This window comes from Ranitomeya imitator, chromosome 9 (genome assembly GCF_032444005.1).
Source record: "Ranitomeya imitator isolate aRanImi1 chromosome 9, aRanImi1.pri, whole genome shotgun sequence".
Classification (NCBI taxonomy): domain Eukaryota; kingdom Metazoa; phylum Chordata; class Amphibia; order Anura; family Dendrobatidae; genus Ranitomeya; species Ranitomeya imitator.
Window position 1 is genome coordinate 143600410 of NC_091290.1, and position 20586 is coordinate 143620995.

At 39.7% G+C, this 20586-nt stretch overlaps 1 protein-coding gene across 6 annotated transcripts in view; it reads left to right on the plus strand.

Annotated features, from left to right (window-relative positions):
* Nucleotides 1-20586, plus strand: part of ZNF536 (zinc finger protein 536) — a 626001-nt gene that overhangs the window by 199261 nt on the left and 406154 nt on the right. For 4 of the 6 annotated variants that reach the window (XM_069739303.1, XM_069739304.1, XM_069739301.1 and 1 more), the window contains exon 4: nucleotides 3852-3954. The exons of the other annotated variants lie outside the window; for them this stretch is intronic. The gene's annotated coding sequence lies outside the window, so the exon portion shown is untranslated. The remainder of the gene's footprint in view (nucleotides 1-3851; nucleotides 3955-20586) is intronic. 6 annotated transcript variants of the gene reach the window in all.

Here is a 20586-nt window from a genome sequence, read left to right on the forward strand (position 1 = left end):
TATGAGGTAATCCCTATCTCTCCTATGGCAGATTTTAAGGGAAAGAATGATTGAGCATATTGGATTTCAACATGTTCTAGCCTTGTTCTCATGGGACATAAGCAGCCATGAGAGGTTTCTGGAGGGGGCAGAGTCATCTGAAAATGTCTTACTCCCCCCTTCCCATTCAGTACACATGCAGGTAGGACTAAGTTGTGTGTGTATGGAGGTCAGGAGGGATAGCCTTTCAGCTGACTGCTATCTAATGTGTACAGCCGCCTACACACCACCGTCCATTACAGCGCTCATCCAGCAGTCTATATTACATATAGCTATGGGTCCAGTATAATAAAATTGTCCGACCATCTCTCATCTTCCTCCATCTAGATATTTGCTTTCCATTATCAGTAGATTTATGGTATGTGGTCACAGATGACCCCAAATAATATGAGAGGTCAAACAAAATCCCCTGATAAGTTTCTTGGGTCAATAGGACAATGGGATATGAAATGGGGGGAAAAGGCAACGGAGAACCTGACGATACTTTCCTGCCCAACGTTTCATTGCATCACAGGATGTAATAGAGAGGGAAGAGAATAATTTAGGTTATAAGTACTATTTGTACCCTGTGCCTGACTCTAGAGGAACTATACTGTTAGCAAAAAAAAAGGGTCAAGGATCGTGAGAAAAAGCCTGATCCTTCTTGGAAAAAACGTGGCACTATAAGTGGACTCCAGTCTATGAATGCCATAGAGTTGAGCAAAAGTATTTGCAGGATCCTGATTGTGATTCCTAGGTTCAGCATGATGCAACTATGTAATTATGTCATACCCACTAATCAGGAGAAAAGACGGGGATGCCGGCAGGTAGAAGGACAACACCTGAAATGGGATGGTAGGGATAACTCTGTGATGCCGAGTGGAAGGAAAGAAGAGGAGGATGGTATCCAGGTATGCGGTTTAATTGTCAACGTGTTTCTAAGTTCCAAACTTCTTCGTCAGGAAACCGCCGTGTACTCCTGATGAAGTTTGGAACTTCGAAACGCGTTGACAATTAAACCGCATTAGTGGATACCGTTCTCCTTTTCTATCCTTCCACACTGATTGGATTAACGATATCATTCCATTTCAGTTGTTATCCAAGTCATGGGTCTGCAGCATCCTTGAGCTTTATAGTGGTTGTGGGTACACAGGTACACAGCCGTCTCCCCATCGTTACTCGGATAAAACCCTATTGTGCTTTCCTGTTTTTCCACTGTACTTGGCATGTAGGAGGGGGCTCAAAGCGCGCTGGTCTGGTGGCCACAGACTACCAATCTGGCTATTGGATCAGTCCTACTCAACTTTTTCTAACCGTAAAGAAAGTTGAGCACTGTGCAGATTTTGGGATTCCTTACAGAGGCGATGCTGCGTTCCTTACATGGGGCAGTAGGAAGTAGTTTGATTCCAACTGATGTCCAACAAATACTCAATGATTACATTTTCTTTCCTTACTAAACGCAGGCGAAACATCTTGCAATCTAAATGCCACCCTGGCAGATTGAGCAGCTGATGGACACCCAACCTCTAACTTTTTTTTTCTTTCTAATGACCGGCATTTTGTGACCACGCCGGCCGCCTTCCCGCTGCCTGTTTATTAAATGCCGCCTTAATGAACATATTTGCATGTTAGCAGCGACCGCTCAATATCACTTCCCAGTGCCCTATTGAAGCTTGCATTACTCCTAACAGCTTTGGTGGATTAGTAAAAGGGAGGTGAAGTTAAGAGGGAAAAAAAAAAAAAATCTAATTTCGTATCTGACATTAATAACTTTCAGGGGGAACGAGCATTGGCATTTGTGCTTGGACCCGAATTGAGCCCGGTGTCCTCGCTACAACAAGGGCAGCGAGCGAAGGAACCAACAAGATATGAAAAAATAAATCATGCATAATGCAGCGATTCTACCTTACATGTTAATTAATGTGTGCAATCAATTACCGATGTTACAATATGAGAAAAGCCGAGGAACTGGTCGTAAAAAAAATAAATAAAATAAAATACAAAAAATACCTATACATTTTTATCTGGCTTTATTTTTTTTTTTCCTATTTAAACAAATAGTCTTGGTGCCTGTGAATGCTGTGCCGAGACATGCTTTGAATAACAAGCATCGTAAAATCTAATCAGATTTATAAGGGAAATTGATTGTTGTGGCAGGAAGAGAGGGTGGAAAATAAGCTGAAATTTAAGTGTTAATTTTTATGCTAATCCACCCTGCCTTCCTATGAAGCAATTTTGCTCAGTGCCACAAATATAAAATTGTCCCTTGCAGAGAAATGTCAGCTTGCTAGACCTGAAAGCAGTAATTTATTAAGTATGTTCTTATTACTATGTGTCATAGTTGTTAGCCAGCTATATATACACAGTGGCGCTTCACACTTAGACTGGGAGGGGGGCACGTTTCAGCTGACTGGCTGCAACGTAGAGGGCATTAATACATTATCCTATACTGGGTGGTCTGTTGACAAAAGGCTTTAAGGAAGGGAGGGGGGGCACTTATTTATAAACAGCAGTAAATGGATCAGTCAAGGCAAAATAAATAAGGTGGGAGGTAGAGAGGATAGCAAATATGCCCCCCTTCCTGTATCCTATTAAATGATCGATACCCATGATGTCATTTCGGGTATGGCTGGTACGTTGACGACCTTCTTCCAGTGTCCCCGGTTCTCTGTCCAAATCACTTCCAGTGTTCGGTTTCACAGAATTTTAGATTTTGTTTTTTTTTTGGACAATATCGAGTTTTCGGGAGGGTAGTGAATTAATAGCGTTAAGGCTTCTAATGCAATTCACATATAGGTCAATTACATTCATCAACATCTGCTCTGTCACTCGCATTTGCATATAGCATTCATATGTTAATGACGCTTTTTTTTTCCCCTTTCCTTTGCCTCTCAAGTAATATATTAAAAAATACACCCGCCATTTGCATATCAGTTTAGATCAGTATATTAGAAACAATTTATCATTTTCCGCTTTCTTGCTATGGTTTTTAAAAAGGGAAAGGAGGAGAGCAGAGGGGGGAGGAATGCGGAGAAACAATATGTTGAGTGATGTCTGTTATATTTGAGTACGGCTGTGATTTATATACGCGGAGCCCCTTAGCGGGAGAACTTCCATTTTAAAGCAGCTTAAAGCCCTTATAAATCAATAATGACACAGATGGACTGGTGATAATCTATTTAGGATGCCTGATACCAAATATTGTCGTACAGATGATTAGAGTGGCAAGCAGGTTGTTTTTTTTGTTTTTTTTTCTTAGCAGCTTTTATGGTAAAGGAGTGAGTTTGAAACTGAAAATATAGATAGATAAATAGATAGATAAAGAGAGAAAAAAAAATCCAAAAAGGAGTCGCAGAAGGACAAAGAGACGTAGCGGCAACTGCCAATAAAATAATATCAATCCGCGTCCCTTTAACAAAACAAGGTCCCTTAATGGAATTGTGTCTTCAGGTGTAAATGGTATTAAAAGCTGCATCTTCCCGCAGTCCCTGCCCTGATCTCGCACAAGAGGCGAACGCACAAAATGCAGGTTGTCAAGAGATGGCAGCTGCTAGGAATCTTTTTAAATATAAGCTTGTATTGATCTGATGAGAATGAAGGATCCCGCTGCCACCGAGTGTTTGGCTTCCCGTCTGAAGAACGTCACCGGTGGCCTTGCTCTGGGATAGATTTTCATTCATAGCCTCCGGGGTTTTTTATTTCATCTTTAACCTTTTCTGATGATTTTCTTCCTTGACCTCTGTCGTCTTTGTGTCTGCAGTTTAGCTAATGTTTGACTTTTTTTTTTTTTTTACACTTTGTGTTTTTTTTTTCTCTCTCTCTCTTTTCAAAAGGAAAATTGGCGGCCCTGGTCAAAAAGATCTGACTGGTCCAAGAGGCCTGGTGTCCTTATCAGACTGTCTGCCCTTAAACCAAGCATGCAGTTGAGTTGTTGAGGTAAGGACGTCGTAGGGTTGTCAATTTCTGCTCTGTGGTTGTAGGACACATTTTGGTAACCATGTATTAGAAGGATCTGAGCTTCTCAGACAAGACCAAGACAGATGGCTTACAAAACCCAATGGTCTATACCCTATTAGGGGATTCTCAGATAATAGAGGGGTCATTCTTTCAAGACCCTCATCTAACAGCTGTGAAGAACACCCCTTTCTCTGAAGGACACAACACTATGTAATGCCTCATTCCTCTTGTGGTGGCACTGTAGATTATAGGTGATCACTGGGATCTCATCAGATGGACCCAACACTATGTAATGCCTCATGCCTCTTGTGGTATCACTGTAGATTACAGGTGATTGTTGGGATCTCGGGAGCTGGACCCAACACTATGTAATGCCTCATTCCCCTTGTGGTGGCACTGTAGATTACAGATGATCGCTGGGATCTCGGGAGCTGGACCCAAGACTATGTAATGCCTCATTCCTCTTGTGGTGGCACTGTAGATTACAAGTGATTGTTGGGATCTCATCAGATGGACCCAACACTATGTAATGCCTCATGCCTCTTGTGGTATCACTGTAGATTACAGGTGATTGTTGGGATCTCGGGAGCTGGACCCAACACTATGTAATGCCTCATTCCCCTTGTGGTGGCACTGTAGATTACAGATGATTGCTGGGATCTCGGGAGCTGGACCCAAGACTATGTAATGCCTCATTCCTCTTGTGGTGGCACTGTAGATTACAGATGATTGCTGGGATCTCGGGAGCTGGACCCAACACTGTATAATGCCTCATTCCTCTTGTGGTGGCACTGTAGATTACAGTTGATCACAGATCTCTGCAGCTGGCTCCAACACTATGAAATGCCTCATTCCTCTTGTGGTGGCACTGTAGATTACAGGTGATCGCTGGCATCTCGGCAGCTGGACCCAACACCTCATTCCTCTTGTGGTGGCACTGTAGTTTATAGGTGATCTCGACAGCTGGACCCAACACTATGTAATGCCTCATTCGTCTTGTGGTGGCACTGTAGATTACAGGTGATCACTGGGATCTCAGGAGCTGGACCCTACACTATGTAATGCCTCATTCTTCTTGTGGTGGCACTGTAGATTACAGGTGATCACTGGGATCTCAGGAGCTGGACCCAACACTATGTAATGCCTCATTCCTCTTGTGGTGGCACTGTAGATTACAGGTGATCACTGGGATCTCAGGATCTGGACCCAACACCATGCATTGTCTCATTCCTTATGTGGTGGCACTGTAGATTACAAGAGATCACTGGGATCTCGACATCTGGACCCAACACTATGTAATGCCTCATTCCTCCTGTGATGGACATAAGCTTTTGCAAATTACAGGTGATCGCTGGGATCTCAGTAGCTGAACATCTTGTTATTGGGATCCTCCTAACAATATAAGATTGTCTGAATTGTCTGAAAGTACTCAGTATAAAAACAAAAAAAAGTTTGATTTGGCAACTTCTGGGATGATGTAACGTTCTTGACCTTTACATAGGGCAATCATGGGTGCCTCTCTGTTCTTTAGCTGGATGCCCAGATAGGTAACATGTTGGCATGGAGTGGCTCCGGCGTTAGGATGGGTAGTGCCATGCCGCTCTCCACTGATGGGTCTGACGGCTCCCGATGCTTTACAGGTATGAGGACGCGGTAACTGTTTCCCATCGCTCCTTATTTATTGCCTAAGATCCATCAGTAAAATCCGTTTAGAGTGGACGTGGCTTCCTCCCGCTTACTATGCCCCGGTGCATAGTGTAATAAGTATGATATACCTTTCCCCAAAAACAGCGCTGATCTTGTCCACTGGTTATATCTGATATATATAAATAAGGAAGAGCTGCAATACCAAATATAACCTGTGGACAAGAGTGGTGCCATTCCTGGAGGGAAAAAAAGATAGCCCTATTGGTACAGGAGCATATGGAAAGGATAGCACCAGGTCTTACTTTTTTTCCCAACAGCACCATTCACAGGTCATGTATGGTATTGCAGCTTAGTCACATTCAAGCAAAAACAGGACTGAACTGCACTGCCGGACACAACCTGTAGAGAAAAGTGGCGCTGTCCTCGGAACGAAAAGAACAAAAGTACGGCACATTTTTTAATTGGCGCCACCATAAAGCGAGCAGAACGCTGACACAATGCAAGCGATATAAAGCGACTTTATCTATTTAATATATAGTGGAAGAAAAGATTAAAAGGGAAACTTCAAAGGCAAAGACTAAACATCTGGTGCGCGAGGATCATATCCTGTTGCATATTTTATTTGCATATTTTTCAGGGAAGCTCTTGTGGGGGTTTTATGATTAGAAATGTTGGAATGGAGGCCTGACCGCACTGGAAACCCGATGGGCGCAGACACGGCGGCAGCCACTTGCCAGGATTCCTCCCATTATTCTCTGCCTGTTCTTATTCACAACAGTTTCATCTAAACAAATCGGAGAAGAGATCAAAAATAGTTTCAGCCAAAGACACGAGATGAGACGGTGAATGACGGCGGGGCGTTACTTTTATTATCCAGATCTGGAAATCTCGCCCGTACTCCATACTTTATACTGCCATGCAGTCTGTAGATTTTTCACCCATATAGCATCTGTCAAGTTTTAATTAAAATTGACACTGGCATCATACGTCAGTTGCGTTGACAAGTAATAAAAGTCATTAGGGGGATCAGCAGCCATCTGGAAGGGGGGAAGAGGTCCTATTACCACCATTTTCAGAAAACCTGGTCACTTTATGGAATTTCTGGAAACTCCAGAGAGAGAACTTGTTAAAAAAAAGAAGTGTTTTTGCTAGAATAGAAAATTGTAGTTTCAGAAATGGAGCCCCCCTTGTATACTGGTTGTAACTGGTATTACAATGTAGCTGGGGCTGACAAGAGTGGTGCCGTTTCTGGAAGAAAGGAGCCGAGCATATTTTTCTAATCTGATAAAACTATCAATAAATGTAACAATCCGAACTCAGATTTGGCCGCTGATCCGATTTCCCTGATACCAGGGCAGAATTAAAGGGCTGAGTCACCCGAGGTGTGAATTATCACTTTCCCTAACAATGTGTTAACTACAGTCATTACTCGCTGCCATTTACAACCTCACACCCCAGAAATTATGCCAAACAAACGCGACGAGCGCAGGAAACCAGAGACGTACACTCCACCGTGGTAGATGTAAGACTGAAACTGTTACATGTAACGTATCGATGGTTCATTGCGTACGTGGCCCAAAGGGCATGGGGGCGTCTGGGGGGAATTGTCCTCACCTCGCCTCCAGATTTATATGGTGAGCTACGTCCCGGTTTCCCTCCACTGTCATTTGTGCATGAATTACTCTGTTGCGTCTGTGTATTGCGATGTATTCATTCTTAGAATGGGTGATAACAGAGACAATAGCACAATCTGCATCTAGGTGATAACAGAGACAATAGCACAATCTGCATCTAGGTGATAACAGAGACAATAGCACAATCTGCACCTATATTTTGTGATTTGTTCATTATTAGGATGGGTGATAACAGAGACAATAGCACAATATTTAACATCGCTCACCTTATACTTATTTGCTACACCCTGAGTAGTGATAATTGCTGTGTCTGAAAACATCAGCTCCTGAAATCCTCTGTGCTTCTGCATACCTTGCCATCACTCTTAATGTGTGACCTCCCACGCCCCTCCTCATATAATGACTCTGTCACGTGCAGCTAATATGTATATTATAATGTAAGAAACAGGGCACTTTCAGCTTACAAATACAGTACACTCCTCTTCTGAAATACTCTGTGCTGTGGGGGGACAATTCTCCATCTACCTTCAGTCTGAAACCTCCCTGTTGTCTCTATTTCCCTACACAGGACGCTTTCCCTGTCACATGCAACTAAGTCTTTCATCTCATTGGACAGGTCACTGCCCTCTTCAAGATCAGCTCACTCTTCTCCCGCTGTTATAACCATTCCTTCAATATCTAGACTATAAGATAATCTATCTTCAGCCAATCTAACGCAGCACAGGAACATGCAGCCCTGTCCTCAGTAATGTCACATGAGTGAACTGGTCGCTGCCTGCCACAAAATGAGTGCAATGCTCTCCTGAAATACTTTGTGCTGCTAGAAGCCTCTGCTCCTTTCATCTTTTCTACATTCCCCTACTCGCATTATGACACCTCCCCTGTGACCTGCAGCCATCCTGTCGATTATTCGATGAGCGAACAGGTCACTGCCTTCCACAGAATCAGCACAATCATCTTCTTAAATACTTAGAGCCACTGGAAAACCCTGCTGCTTTCAGTTTTACTGTGTTCCTTGTCTAACATCATAACACTGCCCTTCAAAAATATTATCACATGAGTGGACAGGTCACTGCCTCACACAAGATCAGCACACTCTTCTGCTGCTGCTGAAATTATTGACTAAGGGATGTAGTCTCTCTCCCAGTGCACCATAAGGAAGTGCAGCCCCATTCTTACCAGCATCACATGATTGACCAGGTCACTGTCTTCCACAAAAGCAGCACAATCTACTCTGAGCTGCTGCTATTACTATTAGTGTGTGACATCTTAATTTTCTCTCTCCTCGTAGTATTACCTCATGTCCTTTCTAGCATTACAACTTTATTGGTCACTTCCCTCCTACAAGATCAGCACACTCCTCTGCAGTTGCTGTAATCTTACCCTTGATTTGTTATATTTGCGGTGTCTCCAGTGTTACACACCGACACACTTCTCTGATTAAATTAACGTTGTATTAGTGCATTGGTCACTGCCTTTCTCAGAGTCAGAGCAATGCTCTTCTGCAATACTGTGAGCTGTTCCCAGTCACTCCTTTCACCATTAATCTGTGACATCCCCACAACATGGCACCGCCACCTGCGACAAGCATCCCTGTCATCATTAGGTGAGCGGACAGATCACTGCCCTCCGACAAGATCAGCACACTCATCTTCTGCTGCTGTAATAGAAAAAAAGCAGTGAAGGTAATCCCACCGCAGTGTACCTTACACAGACATCTAAATCATATGGAAGATTGCTGGGAAAAAAAAGAAAATCAGCATAATCCTTAAAATGTTGCAACTGTGATTTTACGACCCAATCAATTTAGTTAAATAAAGTAACTCATTACGACAACTTTCATTCCCCCCGCTCTGCTCAACCTAAAATTTAAGGTCTTTCTCTGTTCCGAGACATCTGCAAGATGTGGATACAGGCAGGAACATTAAGACAGCAAAGCGGGGCAGCCATATCTTATTGTGCGCTGGAAGATTGCGCCCCAAGGCGACGTTCGCCGAGATCGGGGCTCGCCACCTGTTCACTAGCTTCGCCAATAAAAGATTTTGCTTTTGCAAACTCTCTTAACCTACTTTCTCATTGACCAGTAATTAACACTTGAAACAAGTCTAAAAATAAAGGCTAGTGAATAAATGATAAGGATTTTGCGGGGGGAACGCACCGTCATCTGTCAATGTGTAATATCTTGATTAAATCATGTTATAATGTTAATTTCTCGTGGCTATTTATGATCGAGCTCGCAGGTTCTACAGTGCCGGGAATACAAAGTAAAAGAGAGCAGCGTTCTGCCTCTGATCAAACAATACACTCCGCATTATACTAACAGTCGTCTGCAAGGATCGGGGCGCTCTCGCCGAGCAGTCTAACGGAGGACTATCATGGGGTAAAACTTAAAGGGGTACTCCTATCTTGGACATTAGTGGCATACCCATATGACGCGGTGTGATAAGTGTGATTCCCAACTCTGGGAAGCGGGCACTCTCTCGTGCCTCACTTACAGGGGGAAATGGCAAAATTATGAATAACATATTAAAAAATGGACATATACATACATTTAGATATTGTAGGTAAAAAGAAGGGTAAAAAAATAATGCAAATAAAGAAAGAAAGAAAAAATGAAAACGCCACCAGTGCCAACATAGACGACGACTATAGCCGAGACTAATTATACAATGCATCACTATAGTACCTAGGGATCCCATTATAATACCTTATTGCGGTGTGAATTAGCAAATTTAAAGAATCAAGGGGTATCATTTAATTTCTTTCTTTTTATAGTCGTTACTCACGATATCAAAGAAAAAAATATTCTATATAAAAAAAAAAGGCTCAAAAACAGGCTTTATGCCAGATCCCTGCAAATAATATAATACAGTAAAACACCCACCACAACGTGGAACCTTCAGCCTTGGCTGACAAAACACCATTTTGAGTGGTCATTGTGTTATTTGCAATTGGGAATATGACTGTCAGCAGCTCTATAAATATACAAAGATCAAGGTGATTATAATATATACCGTGCAAAAAAAAAATTATATATATTCTGCTCAACTAATATGATACACCATGAAATCCTTCCCAGGAAATCAATACAAAACCAAATTGATTTTCTTCCGCTTCCTTGAAAATATTCATACACATTGATCATTACTTCTGTGCATATTCCAAGATGTGGATTTATTATGAATAGAATTAAATAGGCTTTAAATCCTCCAGGGGTCACGTCTAAAGCCGAATGTCAGCCAAGGAAAAGTGTCGAAGAACTAATCACCCTTTCCCAACTCCCAATAACTAATATCTCAGCTGTGAATATAGAAGTGAAGCCAGTTATTTGACCAATATCTAATCAGTTTGGCACGTTTGCTTTTAGGCTTTTGTTTATGGCATTGGTCTGTGGTGGCAATTTTTTTTCAATATGGTGGTCAATAAGATGTGTGATGTCCATTATGTAAAGAGAAGACCATTCAACACATCATGTCCATCAGGTAAAGACAAAACCTTATGCTGTATTGTGTCCATCAGCTGTAGAAGAGACAAAAAGGTGTGTTGTGTCCATCAGGTTTTGAATAGACTAGGAAATGTATTGTGTCTGTCAGGTGTGGAAGAGAGTAGAAGATGTATTGTGTCCATCAGGTGTAGAGGAGACTAGAAGATGTGCTGTGTCCATCAGGTTTTAGGAAATGTATTGTGTCCATCAGGTGTAGAAAAGACCAGAAGATGTATTGTGTCCATCAGGTGTAGAAGAGACCAGAAGATGTGTTGTGTCCATCAGGTTTAGAATAGCCTAGGAAATGTATTGTGTCCATCAGGTGTAAAGGAGGCTAGAAGATGTATTGTGTCCATCAGGTGTGAAGAAGACTAGAAGATGTATTGTGTCCATCAGGTGTAGAGGAGACCAGATAACGTGTTTTGTCCATCAGGTTTAGAATAGGCTAGGAAATGTATTGTGTCCATCAGGTGTAAAGGAGACTAGAAGATGTATTGTGTCTATCAGGTGTAGACAAGACCAGAAGATGTATTGTGTCCATCTGGTGTAGAGGAGACCAGAAGATGTATTGTGTCCATCAGGTGTAGACAAGACCAGAAGATGTATTGTGTCCATCTGGTGTAGAGGAGACCAGAAGATGTATTGTGTCCATCAGGTGTAGACAAGACCAGAAGATGTATTGTGTCCATCTGGTGTAGAGGAGACCAGAAGATGTGTTGTGTCCATCAGGTTTAGAATAGGCTAGGAAATGTATTGTGTCCATCAGGTGTAAAGTAGACTAGAAGATGTATTGTGTCCATCAGGTGTAGAGGAGACTAGAAGATGTATTGTGTCCATTAGGTGTAGAGGAGACCAGACGATGTGTTGTGCCCATCAGATGTAGAAGAGACCAGAAGATGTATTGTGTCCATCAGGTGTAGAGGAGACCAGACGATGTGTTGTGTCCATCAGATGTAGAAGAGTCCAGAAGATGTATTGTGTCCATTAGGTGTAGAGGAGACTAAAAGATGTATTGTGTCCATTAGGTGTAGAGGAGACCAGACGATGTGTTGTGCCCATCAGATGTAGAAGAGACCAGAAGATGTATTGTGTCCATCAGATGTACAGGTCCTTCTCAGAAAATTAGCATATAGTGTTAAATTTCATTATTTACCATAATGTAATGATTACAATTAAACTTTCATATATTATAGATTCATTATCCACCAACTGAAATTTGTCAGGTCTTTTATTGTTTTAATACTGATGATTTTGGCATACAACTCCTGATAACCCAAAAAACCTGTCTCAATAAATTAGCATATTTCACCCATCCAATCAAATAAAAGTGTTTTTTAATAACAAACAAAAAAACCAACAAATAATAATGTTCAGTTATGCACTCAATACTTGGTCGGGAATCCTTTGGCAGAAATGACTGCTTCAATGCGGCGTGGCATGGAGGCAATCAGCCTGTGACACTGCTGAGATGTTATGGAGGCCCAGGATGCTTCAATAGCGGCCTTAAGCTCATCCAGAGTGTTGGGTCTTGCGTCTCTCAACTTTCTCTTCACAATATCCCACAGATTCTCTATGGGGTTCAGGTCAGGAGAGTTGGCAGGCCAATTGAGCACAGTAATACCATGGTCAGTAAACCATTTACCAGTGGTTTTGGCACTGTGAGCAGGTGCCAGGTCGTGCTGAAAAATGAAATCTTCATCTCTATAAAGCATTTCAGCTGATGGAAGCATGAAGTGCTCCAAAATCTCCTGATAGCTAGCTGCATTGACCCTGCCCTTGATGAAACACAGTGGACCAACACCAGCAGCTGACATGGCACCCCACACCATCACTGACTGTGGGTACTTGACACTGGTGGATAATGAATCTATAATATATGAAAGTTTAATTGTAATCATTACATTATGGTAAATAATGAAATTTAACACTATATGCAAATTTTTTGAGAAGGACCTGTAGAAGAGACCAGAAGATGTATTGTGTCCATTAGGTGTAGAGGAAACCAGACGATGTGTTGTGTCCATCAGATGTAGAGGAGACCAGAAAATGTATTGTGTCCATCAGGAGTAGAAGAGAACAGAAGATGTATTGTGTCCATCAGGAGTAGAAGAGACCAGAAAATGTATTGTGTCCATCAGGAGTAGAAGAGAACAGAAGTTGTATTGTGTCCATCAGGTGTAGAAGAGTCCAGAAGATGTGTTGTGCCCATCAGATGTAGAAGAGACCAGAAGATGTACTGTGTCCATCAGATGTAGAGGAGACCAGAAAATGTATTGTGTCCATCAGGTGTAGAAGAGACCAGAAGATGTAATGTGTCCATATGTGTAGAGGTGACTATGAGATTTATCGTATCCATCAGGTTTAGAGAAGACTATATGGCCACATTTACACGTTCAGGTTTTACATCAGTATTTGTAAGCCAAAAGCAGGAGTGGAACAATCAGAGGAAAAGTATAATAGAAACATATGCACCACTTCTGTATTTTTACTCACCTCTGGTTTTGGCTTACAAATACTGGTGGAAAATGCTGTAATATTGGAGTAATATAGTGTAGTAATGGAGTAATGTTGAAGTAATGTAGTCTAATATTTGTGTAGTATTGGAGTAAAATTTAGTAGTAATGAAGTCATTTGGAGTAATATGGAGTAGTATTAGAATAGTATTGGAGATATATATTGTAACAGTAGAGTAGTATTCGAGTGAAATGGAATAGTATTGGATACGTATTAAAATAGTGTCGGAGTAATATTGGAGTAGTGTTGAAGCATTGTGAAGTAGTGTTTGAGTAACATGGAATATAATTGTAATCATACAGGTGATATATGGAGAAATATGTATTGGAATAGTATGGGAGTAACATTAGAATAATATGATGTAGTATTGGAGTAATAATTGAGCAATATTGGAGTGTTTTGGCGCAGAATTGGAGTAAAATAATGTAGTAATGGAGTAATATGAACAATTCAGTTATACTAGAGTAGTAATTAAGTAATATTGGAGTAGTATTGCACTAATATTGGAGTAGTATTGCACTAATATTGGAGTAGTATTGCAGTAATATTGGTGTAGTATTGCAGTAATATTGGAGTAGTATTGCACTAATATTGGAGTAGTATTGCAGTAATATTGGTGTAGTATTGCAGTAATATTGGAGTAGTAGTGCACTAATATTGGAGCAGTATTGCACTAATATTGGAGTAGTATTGCAGTAATATTGGAGTAGTATTGCACTAATATTGGAGTAGTATTGCAGTAATATTGGAGTAGTATTGCACTAATATTGGAGTAGTATTGCAGTAATATTGGAGTAGTATTGCACTAATATTGGAGTAGTATTGCAGTAATATTGGAGTAGTATTGCACTAATATTGGAGCAGTATTGCACTAATATTGGAGTAGTATTGCAGTAGCATTGACGTAATGTAGCAGTAATATTGAAGTAGAATTGGAGTAATATTACAGTAATATGGAGATGTATTGCAATTATAATGAAGTAGTATTGGAGTAGTATTGCTGTAGCATTTGACTAATATTGCAGTAATATTGAAATAGTATTTCAGTAACATTGGAGTAGTATTGCAGTAATATTGGAGCAGCAGTGCAGTAATATTGGAGTACTATTTCAATAATATTGTAGCATTGCAGTAGCATTGGAGTAATATTGTAGGACTGCAGTAATATTGGAGTAGCATTGCAGTAGCATTGGAGTAATATTGCAGTAATATTGTAGTAGTGGAGTATTATTGCAGTAATATTGAAGTAGTATTGCAGTAATATTGGAGTAGTTTTGGAGTAGTATTGCAGTAGCAGTGAAGTAATATTGCAGTAATATTGAAGTATTATTGGAGTAATATTGCAGTATCATTGAAGTAATATTGGAGCAATATTGGAATAGTATTGCAGTGATATTGGAGTAGTGGTGGAGTAGTATTGCAGTAAGATTGGAATAGTATTGGAGCAATACTGGAGTAGTGGAATAGTATTTCAGTAGCATTGGAGTAATATTACAGTAATATTGGAGTAGTATTGCAGTAATAGTAAAATTGGAGTAGTACTGAAGTAATATTGGAGTAGTATTAAAATATTGTTGGAGTATTGTAAAGTAGTATTTAGGTAACATGTAATACAATTGTAGTCATACTGCTGTAATATGGAGTAACATGTATTAGAGTAATATTGGAGTATTATTGGAGTAACATTAGAATAATATGTAATATTGAAGTGAAAATTGAGTAATACTGTAATATTGTAGTGGTTTTGGAGTAGAATTGGAGTAATATTAAGTAGTATTGGAGTAATATGAACATTTCAGTTATACTGGAGTAGTAATTACGATAAGTAATATCGGAATAGTATTGCAGTAGTGAAGTAGTAATATTCCAATAATATTGAGGTAGTATTGGAGTAATTTTGCAATAATATTGTAGTATTGGAGCAATGTTGGAGTAATATTGTAGTAATATTGAAGTAGTATTGGAGAAATATTTCAGTAATATTGGAGTAGTTTTGCAGTAAACTTGGAGTAGTATTGCAGTAATACTGGACAAGTAATGCAGTAGTATTGGAGTAATATTGGAGTAGTATTGCAGTATTATTGGAGTAGTACAGTGATATTTTAGTAATATTGGAATAGTATTGCAGTAAACTTGGAGTAGTATTGCAGTAATACTGGACTAGTAGTGCAGTAGTATTGGAGTAATATTGGAGTAGTATTGCAGTAAAATTGAAGTAACATTGCAGTCATATTGGAGTAGTATTTCCTCTGGTTCAGTCTCTCTGAGATGCAAAATGTATAACTGACCTAACCTCTCTTGTTATCAAAGAAGCTTCCAGCTTATTAGCAGTTAGTAATATTGGAGTAATCTACTGGAATAGCATTGCAGTAGCATTGAAGTAGTATTGGAGCAATATTGGAGTAGCATTGGAGTAATACTCAAGTAATATGGCAGTAATATTAGTAAAGGAGTAGTATTGCAGTAATATTGGAGTAGTATTGGAGCCAGTAGTGGAGTAACATTGGAATAGTATTGAAGTAGCAGTGCAGTAATATTGGAATAATATTGGAGTAGTAGTGCAGTAATATTGGAGTAATTATTGGTATAGTATTGGAGCAGTATTGGATTAATATTGGAGTAGTATTTGAGTAGTACTGCAGTAGCATTGAAGTAGTATTGCAGTAATATTGAAGTAGTATTGCAGTAATATTGGAGTAGTGTTTCAGTATTATTGGAGTATTTTTGGAGAAGTATTCCAGTAATACTGGGGTAGTAGTGCAGTAATATTGGAGTAGTAGTGCAGTAGTATTGGAGTAGTAGTGCAGTAATATTGGAGTAGTAGTGCTGTAATATTGGAGTCGTATTGCAGTAGTATTGGAGTAGTAGTGCAGTAATATTGGAGTAGTAGTGCAGTAATATTGGAGTAGTAGTGCAGTAATATTGGAGTAGTAGTGCAGTAATATTGGAGTTGTGCAGTAATATTGAAGTAGTATTGCAGTAATATTGGAGTAGTGTTTCAGTATTATTGGAGTATTTTTGGAGAAGTATTCCAGTAATACTGGGGTAGTAGTGCAGTAATATTAGAGTAGTAGTGCAGTAATATTGGAGTAGTAGTGCAGTAATATTGGAGTAGTATTGCAGTAATATTGGAGTAGTAGTGCAGTAATATTGGAGTAGTAGTGCAGTAATACTGGAGTAGTATGGAGTAATATTGGAGTAGTAGTGCAGTAATATTGCAGTAATAATGCAGTAATATTGGAGTAGTAGTGCAGTAATATTGGAGTAGTAATGCAGTAATATTGAAGTAGTAGTGCAGTAATATTGGAGTAGTAGTGCAGTAATATTGGAGTAGTAGTGCAGTAATATTGGAGTAGAAGTGCAGTAATTGGAGTAGTAGTGCAGTAATATTGGAGTAGTAGTGCAGTAATATTGGAGTAGTAGTGCAGTAATATTGAAGTAGTAATGCAGTAATATTGGAGTAGTAGTGCAGTAATATTGGAGTAGTAGTGCAGTAATATTGGAGTAGTAGTGCAGTAATATTGGAGTAGTAGTGCAGTAATATTGGAGTAGTGGTGCAGTAATATTGGAGTAGTAGTGCAGTAATATTGGAGTAGTGGTGCCGTAATATTGGAGTAGTGGTGCAGTAATATTGGAGTAGTAGTGCAGTAATTGGAGTAGTAGTGCAGTAATATTGGAGTAGTAGTGCAGTAATATTGGAGTAGTAGTGCAGTAATAATGGAGTAGTAGTACAGTAATATTGGAGTAGCAGTGCAGTAATATTGGAGTAGTAGTGCAGTAATATTGGAGTAGTAGTGCCGTAATATTGGAGTAGTAGTGCAGTAATATTGGAGTAGTAGTGCAGTAATATTGGAGTAGTAGTGCAGTAATTGGAGTAGTAGTGCAGTAATATTGGAGTAGTAGTGCAGTAATAATGGAGTAGTAGTACAGTAATATTGGAGTAGCAGTGCAGTAATATTGGAGTAGTAGTGCCGTAATATTGGAGTAGTGGTGCAGTGATATTGGAGTAATGGTGCCGTAATATTGGAGTAGTAGTGCAGTAATATCGGAATAGTAGTGCAGTAATATCGGAGTAGTAGTGCAGTAATATCGGAGTAGTAGTGCAGTAATATTGGAGTAGTAGTGCAGTAATAGTGGAGTAGTAGTGCAGTAATATTGGAGTAGTAGTGCAGTAATATTGGAGTAGTAGTGCAGTAATTTTGGAGTAGTGGTGCAGTAATATTGGAGTAGTAGTGCAGTAATATTGGAGTAGTAGTGCAGTAATATTGGAGAAGTAGTGCAGTAATAATGGAGTAGTAGTGCAGTAATAATGGAGTAGTAGTGCAGTAATATTGGAGAAGTAGTGCAGTAATAATGGAGTAGTAGTGCAGTAATAATGGAGTAGTAGTGCAGTAATATTGGAGAAGTAGTGCAGTAATATTGGAGTAGTGGTGCAGTAATATTGGAGTAGTAGTGCAGTAATATTGGAGTAGTAGTGCCGTAATATTGGAGTAGTGGTGCAGTAATATTGGAGTAGTGGTGCAGTAATATTGGAGTAGTAGTGCAGTAATATTGGAGTAGTGGTGCAGTAATATTGGAGTAGTGGTGCAGTAATATTGGAGTAGTGGTGCAGTAATATTGGAGTAGTAGTGCAGTAATATTGGAGTAGTAGTGCAGTAATATTGGAGTAGTGGTGCAGTAATATTGGAGAAGTAGTGCAGTAATATTGGAGTAGTAGTGCAGTAATATTGGAGTAGTGGTGCAGTAATATTGGAGTAGTGGTGCAGTAATATTGGAGTAGTAGTGCAGTAATATTGGAGTAGCAGTGCAGTAATACTGGAGTAGTATGGAGTAATATTGGAGTAGTAGTGCAGTAATATTGGAGTAGTAGTGCAGTAATATTGGAGTAGTAGTGCAGTAATATTGGAGTAATAGTGCAGTAATATTGGAGTAGTGGTGCAGTAATATTGGAGTAGTAGTGTAGTAATATTGGAGTAGTAGTGCAGTAATATTGGAGTAGTGGTGCAGTAATATTGGAGAAGTAGTGCAGTAATATTGGAGTAGTAGTGTAGTAATATTGGAGTAGTGGTGCAGTAATATTGGAGTAGTGGTGCAGTAATATTGGAGTAGTAGTGCAGTAATATTGGAGAAGTAGTGCAGTAATATTGGAGTAGTAGTGTAGTAATATTGGAGTAGTAGTGCAGTAATATTGGAGTAGTGGTGCAGTAATATTGGAGTAGTAGTGTAGTAATATTGGAGTAGTAGTGCAGTAATATTAGAGTAGTGGTGCAGTAATATTGGAGTAGTAGTGCAGTAATATTGGAGTAGTAGTGCAGTAATATTGGAGTAGTAGTGTAGTAATATTGGAGTAGTAGTGCAGTAATATTGGAGTAGTGGTGCAGTAATATTGGAGAAGTAGTGCAGTAATATTGGAGTAGTAGTGTAGTAATATTGGAGTAGTGGTGCAGTAATATTGGAGTAGTGGTGCAGTAATATTGGAGTAGTAGTGCAGTAATATTGGAGAAGTAGTGCAGTAATATTGGAGTAGTAGTGTAGTAATATTGGAGTAGTAGTGCAGTAATATTGGAGTAGTAGTGCAGTAATATTGGAGTAGTGGTGCAGTAATATTGGAGAAGTAGTGCAGTAATATTGGAGTAGTAGTGTAGTAATATTGGAGTAGTGGTGCAGTAATATTGGAGTAGTGGTGCAGTAATATTGGAGTAGTAGTGCAGTAATATTGGAGTAGTGGTGCAGTAATATTGGAGAAGTAGTGCAGTAATATTGGAGTAGTAGTGCAGTAATATTGGAGTAGTGGTGCAGTAATATTGGAGTAGTAGTGTAGTAATATTGGAGTAGTAGTGCAGTAATATTGGAGTAGTGGTGCAGTAATATTGGAGAAGTAGTGCAGTAATATTGGAGTAGTAGTGTAGTAATATTGGAGTAGTAGTGCAGTAATATTGGAGTAGTAGTGCAGTAATATTGGAGTAGTAGTGCAGTAATATTGGAGTAGTAGTGCCGTAATATTGGAGTAGTAGTGCAGTAATATTGGAGAAGTAGTGCAGTAATATTGGAGTAGTAGTGTAGTAATATTGGAGTAGTATTGCAGTAATATTGGAGTAGTAGTGCAGTAATATTGGAGTAGTGGTGCAGTAATATTGGAGTAGTAGTGCAGTAATATTGGAGTAGTGGTGCAGTAATATTGGAGTAGTAGTGCAGTAATATTGGAGTAGTAATGCCGTAATATTGGAGTAGTAGTGCAGTAATATTGGAGTAGTAGTGCCGTAATATTGGAGTAGTAGTGCAGTAATATTGGAGTAGTAGTGCCGTAATATTGGAGTAGTAGTGCAGTAATATTGGAGAAGTAGTGCAGTAATATTGGAGTAGTAGTGTAGTAATATTGGAGTAGTAGTGCAGTAATATTGGAGTAGTAGTGCAGTAATATTGGAGTAGTAGTGCCGTAATATTGGAGTAGTGGTGCAGTAATATTGGAGTAGTAGTGCAGTAATATTGGAGTAGTAGTGCAGTAATATTGGAGAAGTAGTGCAGTAATATTGGAGTAGTAGTGTAGTAATATTGGAGTAGTAGTGCAGTAATATTGGAGTAGTAGTGCAGTAATATTGGAGTAGTAGTGCCGTAATATTGGAGTAGTGGTGCAGTAATATTGGAGTAGTAGTGCAGTAATATTGGAGTAGTGGTGCAGTAATATTGGAGTAGTAGTGCAGTAATATTGGAGTAGTGGTGCAGTAATATTGGAGTAGTAGTGCAGTAATATTGGAGTAGTAGTGCCGTAATATTGGAGTAGTAGTGCAGTAATATTGGAGTAGTAATGCCGTAATATTGGAGTAGTAGTGCAGTAATATTGCCTCTGGTGATGCCTCGCTGGGATGAATGTGACATTTAGCGGAATATTGCCCGTGTATAAGTGAGAACGTGCCCCCGCTACATCCTAACCTCGACTGTTATCAAAGAAACTTCCAGCTTATTAGCAACAAAGGACTTTTCTCCTTTGTGTTGCCCTATTTGCTGGGGCTTCCTGAATTAAACGACCGCTTCCTGCTCTTTATATGCATGACCACATCTGGGCAGGCAGCTCACAGCCCTGTTGCCTAATAACAATCACCTTCTCCCTCAGTCTCTCTTGATTGTGTCTAATTCACTCTGACAGATACTGCCTGACAACTCGCCTGCCTTCCCTCCCTCCGTGACCTGAAGTTACTCACAGCACTTATATAGTCTGTCATTTTTAATATTTGATTTCATTTTAAGTTATGTGTTTTACCGAGAAGATGAAACAAAAAATGGGAGCTTGTAATGGAACATAAATTTAACCCTTCTAGCCGGGGAGCGCTGCGC